This window comes from Hemiscyllium ocellatum, chromosome 2 (assembly GCF_020745735.1).
Source record: "Hemiscyllium ocellatum isolate sHemOce1 chromosome 2, sHemOce1.pat.X.cur, whole genome shotgun sequence".
Taxonomy (NCBI): Eukaryota; Metazoa; Chordata; class Chondrichthyes; order Orectolobiformes; family Hemiscylliidae; genus Hemiscyllium; species Hemiscyllium ocellatum.
In genome coordinates this window covers 52,586,792-52,602,707 of record NC_083402.1, presented here as the reverse complement: position 1 = coordinate 52,602,707, position 15,916 = coordinate 52,586,792, and the positions used below count along the sequence as shown (strand labels likewise).

At 45.6% G+C, this 15,916-nt stretch overlaps 1 protein-coding gene across 2 annotated transcripts in view; it reads left to right on the top strand.

The window, feature by feature from the left end:
* LOC132827541 (arrestin domain-containing protein 3-like) overlaps positions 1 to 15,916 on the top strand; it is a 72,383-nt gene that overhangs the window by 1,358 nt on the left and 55,109 nt on the right. The window lies entirely within an intron of this gene.

Here is a 15,916-nt window from a genome sequence, read left to right as displayed (position 1 = left end):
GGCTACCGGGAGAATGCGGGTAAGTGGAATTGAAATGCCCATCAGCAATGATTGGTGGAGTGGACTCGATGGGCCGAATGGCCTTCCACTCCTATGTCTTATGGTCTTAAGTTATAGAGTATTACAGCACTGAAACAGTCCTTTCAGTCCAACCAATTCATGCTGAACATAATCCAAAACTAAACTAGTCCTACCAGTTTGACCATGGCCCATATCCCTCCAAGTCTTTCCTATTCATATAATTATCTAACTGTGCCCACATCCACCACTCCTTCAGGAAGTTCATTCCATGCATGATCCACCTTCTGTGTAAAACAATTGCCCCTCAAGCGTTTTATAAATCTCTCATCTTAAAAATATTGCCCCCCGTCTTAATCTCCAAGCCTAAAATTAACCCTATCTATGCCCTTCATGATTTTGTAAAACACAATAAGGTCACCTCTCAACCTCCCATGCTCCAGTGAAAGAAGTCCCAGCTTATCCAGCCTTTTGTTATAGCTCAAACCTTCCATATCCAGTAAATCTCTTCTGATTCCTCTTTAGTTTAATAATATCCTTCCTAATACATGATGACCAGAAATGGACACTGTATAGAGAACATTGAACTGTTCAGCACAGGGATGGACCCTTTGGCACATGATGTTGTGCCAAACATGATGCCAAATAAAACTATGCTCTTCGTCCATATCCCTCAATTCTTTGCCTATCCATGTGCTTATCTAAAAGTCCCTGAAATGGCTATCATGTCTGTCTCCACTGCCACGCCTGGTCACACATGGTGGAGGCTCCAACCATTCTGTAAAATAATTGTCCCTCACATCTCCTTTGAGACTTGCCCCTTTCATCTTAAATGCATACCTCCTAGCTTTAGTTGTTTCAACTCTGAAGAAAAGGATTCTGACTATCAACCCTTTCTGTGCATCTCATAATTTTATAGATTTCTATAATTTCTCCCCTCACCCTCCACTCCAGAGAGAAAAAAAGAGTTTTTCTCGCCTCTCCTTCAAGCTGACACCCTCTAATCCAAGGCAGCAGCCTTGTAAAGGTCTTCTGCACCCTCTCCAAAACCTCCTCATCCTTCCTGTAATGATAACCAGAATTGAATGCAATACTAAGTGTGGCTTAATCAAAGTCTTAAAAACTGTAACATGATATCCTGACTTTTGTATTCAGTTCCCTGGCCAATAAAGACAAGCATGCCATTACACTTGAGGGGTCACCTTTCAGAGAGCTTTGGGCATGAAGCCCAACATTCCTCTGCACCTTATTGCTGTTCAGTGTCCTGCCATTAACTGTATAGTTTTCCTTAACATTTGATATCCCTACATGTAGCACTATCTGCCAATTCTCACCCATATTGGCAACATATGTAAGTATATCAATGCCAGATATCAAAGGTACCCTTTGACAACCTTCTATACTATCCAAAATCCCACTCACCTTTATATTGTCTGCAAACTTACTAGCTCACCCATCTACAATTACATCCAAGACATTCATATATATCACAAACAGCAGAAATCCCAACACAGATCCCTGTGGAACACCACTAGTCACAAACTTCCAACCAGAATAACAATCTTCCACCACTATCCTCTGCTTTCTGAATGCAGCCAAATCACCATGGACCTCCTGCATCTTAGTTTTCTGGATATGCCTACCGTGAGGGATTCATCAAAAGCCTTTCTAAAATCCATGTAGACATCATCTTCTACAATACCCTCATTTGATCACCTTTGTCACCTCCAGGAAATTCAATCAAGTCAGCAAGACATGACCCTGTACAAAGCTGTGCTGACTGTTACTAATTAGGCTATGCTTTTCCAAATGTGCATAAATCTTATCCCTGAGAGTTCTTTCCAATAGCTTCCCAACCACTATGAGACTCACCAGTCTATAGTTTCTTCTAATTACCCCTGTTCCCCTTCTTGAACGAAGGAACACCATTAGTGACTAATGAATCCTCCGGGACACCTCCAGTGGCTAACGAGGATAGAAAGATCTTGATCAAGTCCCTAGCAATCTTCTCTCTTGCCTCTCTCAACCTGGGATAGATACCATCAGGCCTTGGCGACCTATCCACCTTAATGCTCTTCAAGAGTCCCAACACCCCTTCTTTCTTGATCACAAAATGTCCTAGCATATTAACATGCTCCACATAAATCTCACTCTCTTCCACAGCCTTCTCCTGGGCAAAGGGTCTGATTCCATGCTGTATGACTCTTAGGACTCTATAAATATGAAACAGATTCTTGTGATCTTGTTTACAACCAATTAGACCAGCTCAAATTTGTCACATGAGAAAGGTTCTGGCTACATTCTCTTGTCACCTACTCAGGCTGAGAATTCCAGCAGGAATTCCATGCGGTTTAATCATTTTATTGCCACTCCACATTTTGCAAATATTACAAGTACACTGTGCTCACCAGCAGTTGTAACAATCCCCTCGTTCCTCTGTGAAACTGTTATGTGGAGGTGCCGGTGTTGGACCCAGGTGGACAAAGTTAATAGTCATCCAACACCAGGTTATAGTTCAACAGGTTTATTTGGAAGTACTAACTAGTTGGTCTATAACCTGATATTGTGTAATTTTTAACTCTGTGAAAATGACAATAACTTCTGACATTCACAATTAAACAGGGGAATTCAGAAGCTGCTGTCACTAAATTATTTCTCCCACAGGGTGCGTTGTGTCATCTGCCCAAGTCGAGACTGAGAATTCACATGACTGCAAATTACTTGTAATTTTAAACCTTAATGTGACAGTCCGTGTAATTCAGAGTTGGAATTTATTGAATAGATGTTTAACTGTGTAACAAATTAGGAAAAAAGTGTTTATGGAATTACAAATTTCGCTATTATGCTCAAAAACATTACACAGGCTTTTGATTATTATAGTATTTCAACTTTTATCTTAAATTCATGTGTATGGACAAATTTAGAAAGCAGATGATAATCTATAGTTGGTCTAGAACTAGGGGGGACCTGTTTAAAAATTTAAGGGTCACACTTTTAGGACAGGGAAGTGGTAAAATCTTTTCCCTGAGCAAGTTGAGTGACTCAGAAGACAGTGGTGTCTTTAAACAATTTTAAGGGAGAGATAGACAGATTCTTATTAGGCAGAGGAATCACAGGGAGTAGCTGGGACTGCAGAATTTGAAAGGCAAACAGATTAGCCATAATCTTCTTGAATGGTAGAGCAGGCTTGAGGGATCTCAAGGGAAAGATTTATTTCTGCTTCTGTTTTGTATTTTCATCTGTTTTCTGTTACCGTTCTCCAGCACGATTGGCAGCTTGTTCTGTTTGATGATCTCACTGTTGTAGTCCTTCTGTTGCCAGCGACAGAACGAAATGTGAAATCCATTCAACAAATATTGCTAAGACTGTGTTTTGTTTCAGTTCAAAAGTGTGTGCTATCAATTCAGCATTGGCCACCAAATGCAACCTGATGCATTTGCTGAAAGTTTTTGAGTAATTCAATGTTTTTGCCAGTAACTGCTATCTTTAGTGAGATAGACTCGTGTATCTGCCATATAGAAAATTAAGTTGTTATGCTCTTGTACCATGAGCCAAACTCCCTTTCAGATCCTTTTTGTTTTAACATTATTGCAGCCCCCGCGTGCTCTCTCTCTCGTCTGTACCCCGAATTCTCCCACTTCTGCAGCTTCACGTCTGGACACATTTTTCCATCTGCCTTGCTTAAAATCGACTGCCTACAATTAGATTACCTACAGTTGAGAGATGGCTGGTTTGTGGTGGTATGTCAGGAAGCATACCCACTGCTGAGAGCGCAATTATATTACTTGCCCTTGCCATCAAGTTGTAATAACAGGGATTTTTTCTTTCCCCGGGTTGCTACCAGCTATGTCCAGGAGATATCTAGAACAGTTCACACAATTTAGGATGGTTAGCTGTTTGGAAACTCCGGAGGAGAAAGTGAGGATTGCAAATGCTAGAGACCAGAGTTGAAAAATGTGGTGCTAGAAAAACACAGCAGGCCAGGCAGCATCCGAGGAGCAAGGGAATCGACGTTTCGGGCATAAGCCCTTCTTCAGGAATGAGGCTGGTGTGCCAAGCGGGCTGAGATAAAAGGTAGGGAGCAGGGAATTTGGAGGAGGGGCGCTAGGAATGAGATAGATGGAAGTGGGTGAGGGTGATAGGTCAGAGAGGTCGGGAAGAAGATTGCAGGTCAAGAAGGTGGTGCTGAATCCGGGGGTTGGGACTGAGATAAGGTGAGGGGAGGGGAAATGAGGAAGCTGGAAAAATCTACATTCATCCCGTGTGGTTGGAGAGCTCCTAAGTAGAAGATGAGGCGCTCTTCCTCCAGGAGGAGTGCGGTCAGGGTCTGGCGATGGAGGAGGCCAAGGACCTGCATGTCCTTGGTGGAGTGGGAGGGGGAGCTAAAGTGGTCAGCCACAGGGCGGTTGGGTTGGTTGGTGCGGGTGTCCCACAGGTGTTCCCTGAAACCTTCCACAAGTAGGCGGCCTGTCTCCCCAGTGTAGAGGAGACCACATTGGGTGCAGCGGATACAGTAAATGATGTGTGTGGAGGTGCAGGTGAATTTGCAACAGATATGGAAGGATCCATTGGGGCCTTGGGGGGAGGTGTGGGCGCAAGTTTTGCATTTGCGGTTGCAGGGGAAGGTGCCGGGAGTGGAGGTTGAGTTGGTGGGGGTGTGTGAACCTGACGAGGGAGTCGCGGAGGGAGTGGTCTCTCAGGAACGTTCATAGGGGTGGGGGGGGGGGAATATATCCTTGGTGCGGTCTGTTTGGAGGTGGCGGAAATGACTGAGGATGATACGATGTATCCGGAGGCTGGTGGGGTGGTAGGTGAGGACCAGTGGGGTTCTGTCCTGGTGGTGATTGGAGGGGCGGGGTTCAAGGGCGGATGTGCGGGAAGTAGAGGAGATGCGGTGGAGAGCATCGTTGACCACATCTGAGGGGAAATTGCGGTCTTTGAAGAAGGAGGCCATTTGGGCTGTTCGGTAGTGGAATTGGTCCTCCTGGGAGCAGATGCGGCAGAGGCGAAGGAATTGGTAATATGGGATAGCATTTTTACAGGGGGCGGGGTGGGAGGAGGTGTAATCTAGGTAGCTGTGGGAGTCAGTTGGTTTGTAGCAAATGTCTGTGTTGAGTTGGTCGCCCAAGATAGAAATGGAGAGGTCTAGGAAGGGGAGGTAGGAGTCTGAGATGATCCAGGTAAATCTGAGGTTATGGTGGAAGATGTTAGTAAAGTGGATGAACTGTTCAACCTCCTCCCACGAGGAGTGCCGATACAGTCCTCGATGTAGCAGAGGAAAAGGTGGGGGGTTGGTGCCATTGTAGCTGTGGAAGATGGACTGTTCCACATAGCCGAAGAAGAGGCAGGCATAGATGGGACCCATGCAGGTGCCCATGGCTACTCCTTTGGTTTAGAGGAAGTGGGAGGATTGGAAGGAGTTGTTCAGAGTGAGGACCAGTTCAGTCAGTTGAAGGAGGGTGTCAGTGGAAGGGTACTGGTTGGGTCGGTGGGAGAGGAAGAAGTGGAGGGCTTGGAGGTTTTCGTGATGGGGGATGGAAGTGTATAGGGACTGGATGTCTATCGTGAAGATAAGGTGTTAAGGGCCGGAGAAGCGAAAATCATGGAGGTGGAGGGCGTGGGTGGTGTTCCGAAAGTAGATGGGGAGTTCTTGGACTAAGGGGGACAGGACAGTGTCAAGGTATGCAGAGATGAGTTCAGTGGGGCAGGAGCAGGCTGAGACAATGGATCTGCCGGGGCAGTCAGGTTTGTGGATTTTGGGCAGGTGGTAGAAGCGGGCGGTGTGGGGTTGTGGGACTGAGGTTGGAGGTGGTGGATGGGAGATCTCCTGAGGTGATAAGATTATGGATGGTCTGGGAGATGATGGTTTGGTGGTGGGAGGTCAAGAAGGTAGTAGGAGGAGGTGTCCGCGAGTTGGTGTCTAGCTTCAGCGGTGTAAAGATCGGTGCGCCAAACTACTACCGCACCTCCCTTGTCTGCCGGTTTGATGGTGAGATAGGGAGTGGAGGGCTGTGCATTGAGGGTGAAAGGTTGGAGTGGGTGAGAGGGGTGGACAGGTTGAGGCGATCAATGTCGCGGCGGCAGTTGGATATGAAGAGATTGAGGTTGGGTAAGAGGCCAGCATGGGGTGTGTTGGAGGTGGCAGAAGGGGTGATCAGAGGGTGGGCGAGAGTTCTGGTTGAAGAAATAGGCGCGGAGGCGAAGGCAGCGGAAGAAATGCTCGCTGTCTCACCACGTGTCGAACTCATTGATCCGGGAGCATCGGGGGATGAAGGTGAGGCCTCTGCTGAGGACTGATCGTTCATCCTCAGAGAGTGGGAGGTCTGGAGGGATGGTGAAAATACGGCAGGGCTGGGAGCTAGGAGCTGGCGTGGGGCAGAGATCGGAGTGGGGGCAGAGACTAACGTGGGGGCGGAGATTGACATGGGAGTGGCGTGCGGTGTGGTCCTTGAGCAGGTGAGTGACGTCACTGGGAGCGGAAGTGGCTGCGGCGACGGCAGCTCCAGGGACGGAAGTGATGCGCTGGGCAGAAACAGCACTGGTCCCGGTGGCTGTGGATCCCGCGGCGGCCGCGTATCTGTCGGCAATGGTCTTCCTGGCGATTGTGGAGGCGGTTGTCTGGGCAGCAATCACGGAGGCTGCATGGTCGGTTGTGGCTGTTGTCCGTGCGGCGATGGGGGCGGAAGTGACGTCGCCGTTCGCCACAGCATGGGCAATGGCGCCCAAGCGGTTCCGGAGGTCGTGAGAAGGTTCAGGAACGGTGGAGGAATCCGGAGTGTGGGCGTGAGTACATGAAAGTTTTTTTTGTTCTTACTTTCTTTGATGTTCAATATGGCTAGAAAACCCCTAAAGTAGGCATTAGAATTAGTGGTCTCTAGATCTGCCTGGGTCATAACTTGTGTGTGAAGCCTGCTATATAAAATTAGCTGGGTATTCTGCTGTTCTGACATTTGTTGGAGACTTTTGCACTTAGCTGTTAAAATTCCAACATGGAGTTACAACACGCTGACATTATTTGCCCCCAATGCTATGTAGTGTTGTGTGGTGCTGTCACTGTGTTAAATGAGATTGGTTTTAAACAGATCTTGAAACTCAAAACTGAACATCCATAAGGCACCATGCACCATCAGTAACAGTAGAACTGTACTCAACAACAATTTGTTAATCTCATAGTCCACCTTATCTACTCGACTATCATTGTTAAGCAGGAATATCAAACCGAGTACAATAAAGAAGACAGAGTACATGTCAACAGCAGCGGCATTCCTGATGAAGGGTTTATGCCCAAAATGTCGAATTTCCTGTTCCTTGGATGCTGCCTGACCTGCTACGCTTTTCCAGCAACACATTTTCAGCTCTGATCTCCAGCATCTGCAGTCCTCACTTTCTTCCCAACAGCAGCGGCAGACATTCTTAAAACAAAAAAAGTGTTAACTGTTGAAGCTGCAACACAGGACTATTTACATGCCAAACAGCAGACAAAGCGTATGTTAATTTCTGGATTAGTGGTGCTGGAAGAGCACAGCAGTTCAGGCAGCATCCAAAGTGCAGTGAAATCAACATTTCGGGCAAAAGCCCTTCTTCAGGAATAAAGGCAGTGAGCCTGAAGTGTGGAGAGATAAGGTAGAGGAGGGTGTGGGTGGGGAGAAAGTAGCATAGAATACAATGGGTGAGTGGGGGAGGGGATGAAGGTGATAGGTCAGGGAGGAGAGGGTGGAGTGGATAGGTGGAAAAAGAGCTAGGTAGGTCGGACAAGTCCGGACAAATCATGGGGACAGTGCTGAGCTGGAAGTTTGGAACTAGGGTGAGGTGGGGGAAGGGGAAATGAGGAAACTGTTGAAGTCCGCATTGATACCCTGGGGTTGAAGTGTTCTGAGGCGGAAGATGAGGCGTTCTTCCTCCAGGTGTCTGGTGGTGAGGGAGCAGCGGTGAAGGAGGCCCAGGACCTCCATGTCCTCGGCAGAGTGGGAGGGGGAGTTGAAATGTTGTGCCACGGGGCGGTGTGGTTGATTGGTGCGGGTGTCCCAGAGATGTTCCCTAAAGCACTCTGCTAGGAGGCGCCCAGTCTCCCCAATGTAGAGGAGACCGCATCGGGAGCAACGGATACAATAAATGATATTTGTGGATGTGCAGGTAAAACTTTGATGGACATCAAAGGCTCCTTTAGGGCCTTGGATGGAGGTGAGGGAGGAGGTGTGGGCGCAGGTTTTGCAGTTCCTGCAGAGGCAGGGGCAAGTGCAAGGATGGGAGGGTGGGTTGTAGGGGGGCATGGACCTGATCAGGTAGTCACGGAGGGAACAATCTTTGCGGAAGGCAGAAAGGGGTGGGGAGGGAAATATATCCATGGTGGTGGGGTCTTTTTAGAGGCGGTGGAAATGTCGGCGGATGATTTGGTTTATGCAAAGGTTTGTAGGGTGGAAGGTGAGTACCAGGGGCGTTCTGTCTTTGTTATGGTTGGAGGGGTGGGGTCTGAGGGCGGAGGTGTGGGATATGGACGAGATGTTAATGAAGTGATCCCACAACCAACAGATCAAATCTAAACATTGCAGTCTGCCACACCTAGATTTGAATGGTGTTGAACAATTAGAAACCTCCTAGGAAGACAAGTCTCCTGGGACAGCTCAACTCAGTTTCTTTCTCTGCAGAGGCTGCCAGACTTGTTGTCCAGCATTTTCTGGTTTGATTTCACATTTCTGGCACCCTCAGCATTTGGCTTTAATTTAATGGGAGAGGTCACCTCGTTAATCCCTTGACTACTTATTGAAGTCTCCAGCATCACAAATACCAATCTTCTGCCGGTTTGATTAATTCTATGTGAGATCAAAAAACAGATACAGACACTAGATATTGAAAATGCTGGCAAAGCTATGGCACTGGCATCAATTCTGCAATGCAGAAAAGTATCCAGAATAAAAAGTAGGATAAATCCAATCTGACCAATTCCTGCCCATCAGTTCTAAAGTGTGATGCTGGAAAAGCACAGCAGGTCAGGCAGCATCTGAGGAGCAGGAGAATCAATGTTTTGGGTATAAGCTCTTCATCAGGAAGCTCCTCAGTCTATTCTAGATCATCAGCAAATGGATGAAAAGGGTCACCAACAGTGCTGTCAAGGATCACTCAGTCAGCAATAACCTGAGTTGCTCAGCTTGGATTTTGCTGTGATCCCAGTTGGTGATAATATTGGTCAAGTCATATTTCAGAGTGAAACCTAGCTTGACTGATCATAAATTTTATTTTTGCTTTTTGTTTATCATGGTGGTCAGTTATGGAACACAAGAGGCTGGTGGTCAATGAAAATAACACAAAACTTTGATACACGCAAAAAGACAAAAGCACCCAGAAATATTATACGAGTTGAATTTTTTTTAGTTTAGATTCCTACTGTGTGGAAACAGGGCCCTTCAGCCCAACCAGTCCACACTGGCTCTTCGAAGGCCACTTCCCACAGACCCACTTCCCTCTGACTAATGCACCTAACACTATGGGCAATTTAGCATGTCCCATTCACCCAGCCTGCACATCTTTGGACTGTGGGAGGAAAACCACACAGACAAGGGGAGAAGGTGCAAACTCCACACAGACAGTCGCCCGAGGCTGGAATTGAACCTAGAACCCTGGTGCTGTGAGGCAGCAGTGCGAGCCACTGTGCCACCCCTAACTACAAATATCAGAAATAAGGATTCAATCTTTGTACCCTCAACAACAACTTTACAGATACACAAACCTTTGTGGGCATAGTTTTAATTAGTTTAATTTTGGCTAACTACTACAGTTACATGATGCTATTTCTTTAGTTAATGCCTCATCCTGAGACCCATATGAAAACTACTAACACAGTGCACATTTCATAACTTGACTTCCTTAAACTCTTCTTCCACAGTTTTCTGTTTCTGGAGCTTTTCCCTTATTGACATTTATGCCACTCGGAACTTCTTTTTGGTCTTCGGTAATACAGTTTAGCAGTTTCCAATGTTACAAGCCTTTTTTCACACTGAATGATCCGTTTCTCTCTCTAAAAGAAACCTGCATACTCTCTGAATTTCTGGACAGTGCAGTTTTTCTCAAAAGCAATGTGTTTCGGACTCTGTCTCCCTGTGGCATAGGACACCTTGTTAGCAACCCAATTTTTTTCACTTCTACCCTCCGGTAGGAAAGCACTAAAGTATCCACCTTTAGGGTTTGAAAAATCTCATTTAGATGTAAAGAAATTTCCAAAACGTCTATCGCTTCTCATCAAATTCAAAAAGATTGTATCTTTACCTTAACTCTCAGCATATATAAATATGACTCAAACTTAAAAAGATGCAGTGTGCTTTCCATTTTAGAACTCCAGTTCTAAATAATAGCAACAATATCATATGCTTTCCTCACAGTTCTGCCAGGCCACTCTCAGCTGCTAACCTCATTACAGTTTTTGACCTTGTGTAGATAAGAAATTGATAAGAGACTGACGTAGATAAAGGAGAAGTGAGTGACAGCCCTTAATATCAAGAATGCATTTGAGCAAATATGGTGTCAGATGTCCTCTCACAACTGGAGTCAGTGGGTATCAGGTGAAAACCTCTCTGTTAGAATGATGCCTAGAACAAAGGAAGATGCTTGTAGTTGCTGAAGTCAATAATCTCTGACCTAGAGCATTACTGCTGATGTTGCTCAAGGTAGGCTCATTTTCAACTGCTTCTTAAATGACCTTCCACCATAAAGTCAGAAGTGGAGGTGTGCAATCATTAGCGAATAATGATCAGCATCGTTCATAAACTCCTCAGATCCTGAAGCAACCCATACCCTGTGTAAGTGCCCACTAACATTATACAAGAAGTAGTTCTAGACAATGACAATTTCAAACAAAACAGAATCTAACCCCTTGATGAATGAACAAATGGAAAAAGTTCTTTGGCTATACTCGAGTCATCCCATAGTTCTAAAGGAAGCAAACTGCAAAGATGGAACAAGTTGCTTTCTCAAAGCAACTTATTAAGACTAAAATTGTTTTCAGAGATTTGATGTGTTTTCTTAAGATTGACTGCTGCTATCTGTGAATGTCTTGTACTTTTTTTGTAAATATTTTTATTGAGAACAAAGATTTTAATTTCTTTACAAAATCACTACAAAATAGTGTAACAACTTTAATAACAATAAACAAACTACTACTGTACTCTGCAAACCATTGAGATGGGGGAAAATACCCTACAAAAACTACAATTCAATAAACAACTAAAGAAGAAAAATAAAATAAAATTAAACCAAGTTATATCAAGATAACAAATTATATTCCGTTAAATTACTGCACTAAGCGCAATCCCAAATAATAGCAAGATATCATATATCTTCCTCACAGTTCTGCCAGGTCACTCAGCTGCTAACCTCATTACAACTTTTTTGACCCAACAAAGCTCCCCACCACCGGGAGCATTAGAAAGCAAACCCATATTTGTTTATCCCCAAAATCGGATATTCTAGTAAGGTGTCATCCCCCCACCCCCACAGGCATGGCCTCCAACTTTATAAGATTAATTTTATGCACTGAGAAGAAACCAAATAGATTAATCACTTGTATTAAACGGGGCACAGATGTCATAGGATCAGTTAAAAAGAGAAGAACGTCATTTGTGTAGAGGGTGATCTTATGCCTGCCTGATCTTGCCTCTGGGACAGTTATATTGGGATCCCTGTGGATGGCCTCTGCTAGCAGCTCAATCACCAATGTACATAATAGTGGCGAGAAAGGACACCTTTGTCGGCTGCCTCTGCCGATACTAAAATTATTCGGCCGTATACCATTAGTGAGAACTGCTGCTTTTGTGTCACTAAGCAACACTGCCATCCACCTGGTTAAAACCCCTTCCTAGACCAAACTGCTCCAGTACATAAAAGTGGTACGGCCACTCCAACTGGTCAAACTCTTTCTCTGCATCCAGGGAAACTACCAAGCCTGGAATCTAACCTTTCTGCCATACCTGGACCATGTTTAATACACTTCTTATATTGTTGGTAGACCTACGACCATTGATAAAATCCGTCTGGTCTTCCTTTACAATGAGAGACAAACTCTCTCCAACCTTAACACCAACATTTTTGACAGAATTTTAAAATCCAAGTTCAGTAACGAAATGGGCCTGTACAAAGTGCAATCTTCTGGGGCTGTTCACTTAAGAATAAGAAATATTTGCTTCTCTCAAAGAAGGAGAAAGACAGTCCTGACTCTGAGTAGTTGTACATATCCAAGAGTGGCCCGGCCAGCATATCTATAAACTCCTTCTAAAACTCAGTTTGAAATCCATCTGGGCCAGGTGCTTTACCACTGCCTCCTGTATTTCGTGGATTGTCAGGGAGGCATTCAGAAAGGACGCCTGCTCTGAAGTTACACCCGGAAGATCCAGGGCCTTAAAGGAGGATTGCATCTTCATCAATCTGTCCTCACAACCCTCCAACCGGTACAGCTCTGAGTAAAACTTCCTAAATGATGCATTAATCTTTTTGGCATTGCAAATAAGAGGACCAGCACACTTTCTGGATGTGATAGATTGGGGGACATTCCTCTTTCTATCCAAGTACGCTAGATATCTGCCCGGTTTTTCACCATACTCAAATAACCTCTGTTTCGCAAAGGAGATTTCCCTCTTTGCTGTCTGGGTGAGCACAGCATTCATACTAGCCCTGAGGGCTGTAATCCATTGCAATTTGGTTACAGATGGTCTATCAAGGTATGCTGTCTTAGCTGCCTTCAGACGAGACTCGAGCAACTGCTGTTGCTCTCCCCTCTGCTTCTTCCAGGTCACAGAGTAAGAAATAATCAAACCCTGTGCATAGGTCTTTGCAGTCTCCCAGAGCACAGATGGATTACTGGCCGTACCGAAATTAATGTCCCAAAAAATTTAAAATTTCTGCAAAAAATAGTCTATAAATTTGCAATCTTTCAAGAGGAAAGGTCCATGCGCCAGTGCCGGGAGCCTATCCTGTTACCACCGGCCTTAATCTCCATGTACACTGCCGCATGTTCAGAAATGGCTACATTCCCTATTCAAGGTAGCACCAAATCCAAAAAGGTCGATGAGACAAAAACATGTCAATTCTGGTATAGCTTTTATGTGGGTTAGAGAGAAAGGTGAAATCCATACCTTGATGTTGAAGACCTCTCCATAGGTCCACCAACTGCCTGGATTGTGGGGACAGACCCACAAGACCCCTAGGCATCCTGTCTACTTTGGGGTCAATAAGAAGTTTAAAGTTTCCCCCCCTAGAATTGTATGACGTGCAGCAAGGGCCACCAACCTGGAAAGCGCATCCATTAAAAATTTAAGGAGGTGTGCCAGCCGACAACATACATTCAAAATCCCATATTCCTCTCCATGTATTAAAGCTTTAAGAATTATAAATTGCCCATATTCATCCTTATTTGGTTGAACATTTGAAATGGGAGATTCTTCCAGATGAGTATAGCAACTCCTCTATTTTTCAAATTAAAGGATGAGAAAAGTACCTGTCCAAACCCTTCCTGTATCAACTTGAAATGCTCCTTATTGGTTAAATTTGTTTCTTGCAGCAAGGATACATTGACCCTCTCTCTCTTTTCTAAGGCTTGACAGTATTTTGTTTTCTCTTAATTGGTGAATGACTCCGCTTAACATTCCAGGTGCACCATTTAAAGAATGGCTAGCCATAAACCATCTGAAACCGTCCATAACACCCCGGGTGGAAGAACCGCACCCCACTCAGTGCGCCGTGTGAAAATAATAAGCAGTTTGTATAAGTTTTAAAATACAACTTCCAAAACTACCAAATCAAAACTTCTAACAGCTACTTCTACTATATACTGACATATAACACAAACGAAAGGAGATTTTCCCCCTTGCCCACAGGGGGCACTCATACTACCCACTAACCCCTCCATGGCTGCTTCAAGATGAAGCCATGCTCCCACCCCAGACAGCACCAAGTAAGAAAAAAATTACACAGATCTTACAACAAGAAAGTTAAGTGGGCAATCAAACTATCCCATTCATACTGTAAGTAAAAAGTGAGGTCTGCAGATGCTGGAGATCAGAGCTGAAAATGTGTTGCTGGTTAAAGCACAGCAGGTTAGGCAGCATCCAAGGAACAGGAAATTCTACGTTTCGGGCCAGAGCCCTTCATCAGGAATGAGAATTGCTGCGCTTTAACCAGCAACACATTTTCAGCTCTGATCTCCAGCATCTGCAGACCTCACTTTTTACCCTGTGGATTCTTCCCCAATGTTCTAGAGGCTTCCAGCATCATTTGTTTATCTCTATAATGTTGGAGTCACACTAGGGCTGGGCGGGGCACTGGTCTGATCAGGCCTGCGCACTGCAACTTGGTGGGCCTGCTTGACTCACACCCGGTCTGCCTCAACTTCCAGCTTCAAAAACTGTGGGAGTCCTTGCTCCAAGAAGCTGATGAGCTGGCCTTCCTCCTCCCGTTCAGGAAGCCCCACCAGATTTTTGAGGTCATCGACCTGCTCCACCAAGGCCCGGACCAAAACCACCCAGTATTCTGCCACTTTTGGAGGCTGTAGCCTGTTGCCCCACCTCCCCAACACACTCCCGAGGCATTGGATCTCCAGGTCATATGTCTGCAGCGTGACCAAGATCTATTCAAGCCTGGCCCAGGTCGTCTCCATCGCTGAATCAATCTTCTCTCGGGGTTTCAGAGACTCCGAGATCAGGCTCTGCTCTGCAGGTGAGGCCCCTTGGGCGATTGCGGAGGCTGATGCTGCAGCCACGGGCATGTCCAGTTTTGCAGGGGTGGCCCCTTGCCTTTGGTCATTTTCCTAGTGATTTTAAACTAATACTAAATGGTTCTAGGGGTCAACAATTAATAATTTCTACCACATTGGGAGAGTGAGTGCACCACTTTGTCTGGGGTCTGGTGCAGAGTGTAGCAAGGCAGACCTACTGGGTTGCCGCCATCTTGAATCCCCCGTCTTGTACTGTTTTAATCTGATATGTTCACACACTAAACAAATACATTTTTAAAAACTGCAGATACTGGATATCAGAAAAATAGAAATCGCTGGAAAAACTTAGCGGGTCACATCTGTGGACAGAAAGCAGAGTCCAATGACCCTTCTTCAGAACTGATTGTAGATAGGAAAATGTTGGTGTATATGCTGAAGATAGGGAAGGGGGCAAGGAGTCAAAGATCAGTGGAGACAGAGCCCAGAGAAAGATAAAAGTAGAAAATGGGGTAAAGGCCAATCTGGGAGAATCAATTGCTGCTAATTATTTGTGATAGCAGCCCATATGCTTAGTGTGTGTGTGTGTGTGTGTGTGTGTGTGTGTGTGTTGGGGGGGGGGGGGGAGAGATAGGGACATGAGAGAAGGTACTCGGGACCCTCAAATTATTGAACTTGATATTGAGTCCTGAAGGCTGCAGGGTCCCCAAGTGGAAAATGAGGTTCTGTTCTTTCAACTTGTACTGAGCTTCGCTGATGAAATGCAGCAAGCCCAAGTCAGGGATGTTGTCCCAGCTCAGGGTCTTTTTTCGGGGTTAGATATGTCAGTGTTCTGCAAAGCGGTCACCAGGTCTACCTTCATTTTCCCAAAGTAGATTAGATTGCGTGAAGTACAAGTAAAGCACTACTTCACCTGGAAGCTATGTTTGGGCCCTTGGATACTGAGGAGGGAGGCAGTAAACAGGTAGGGGTTACATCTTCTGTGGCTTCGGGGGAAGGTGCCGTGGGGCTGTGGGGGGTATTGGAAGTGAAGGATGACTGGATCAGGTTGTCCCAGAGGGAAGGATCCCTGCGGAAGGCTGACACAGAAGGGGAGGGAATATGTGGCTGGTGTTGGCATTCGGCAGGAGGTGGTGGGAATGGTGGCGAATGATCTCTTCGATGTGGATACTGGTGAGATGGTAAGTGAGAAGCAGGGGGGCCGTA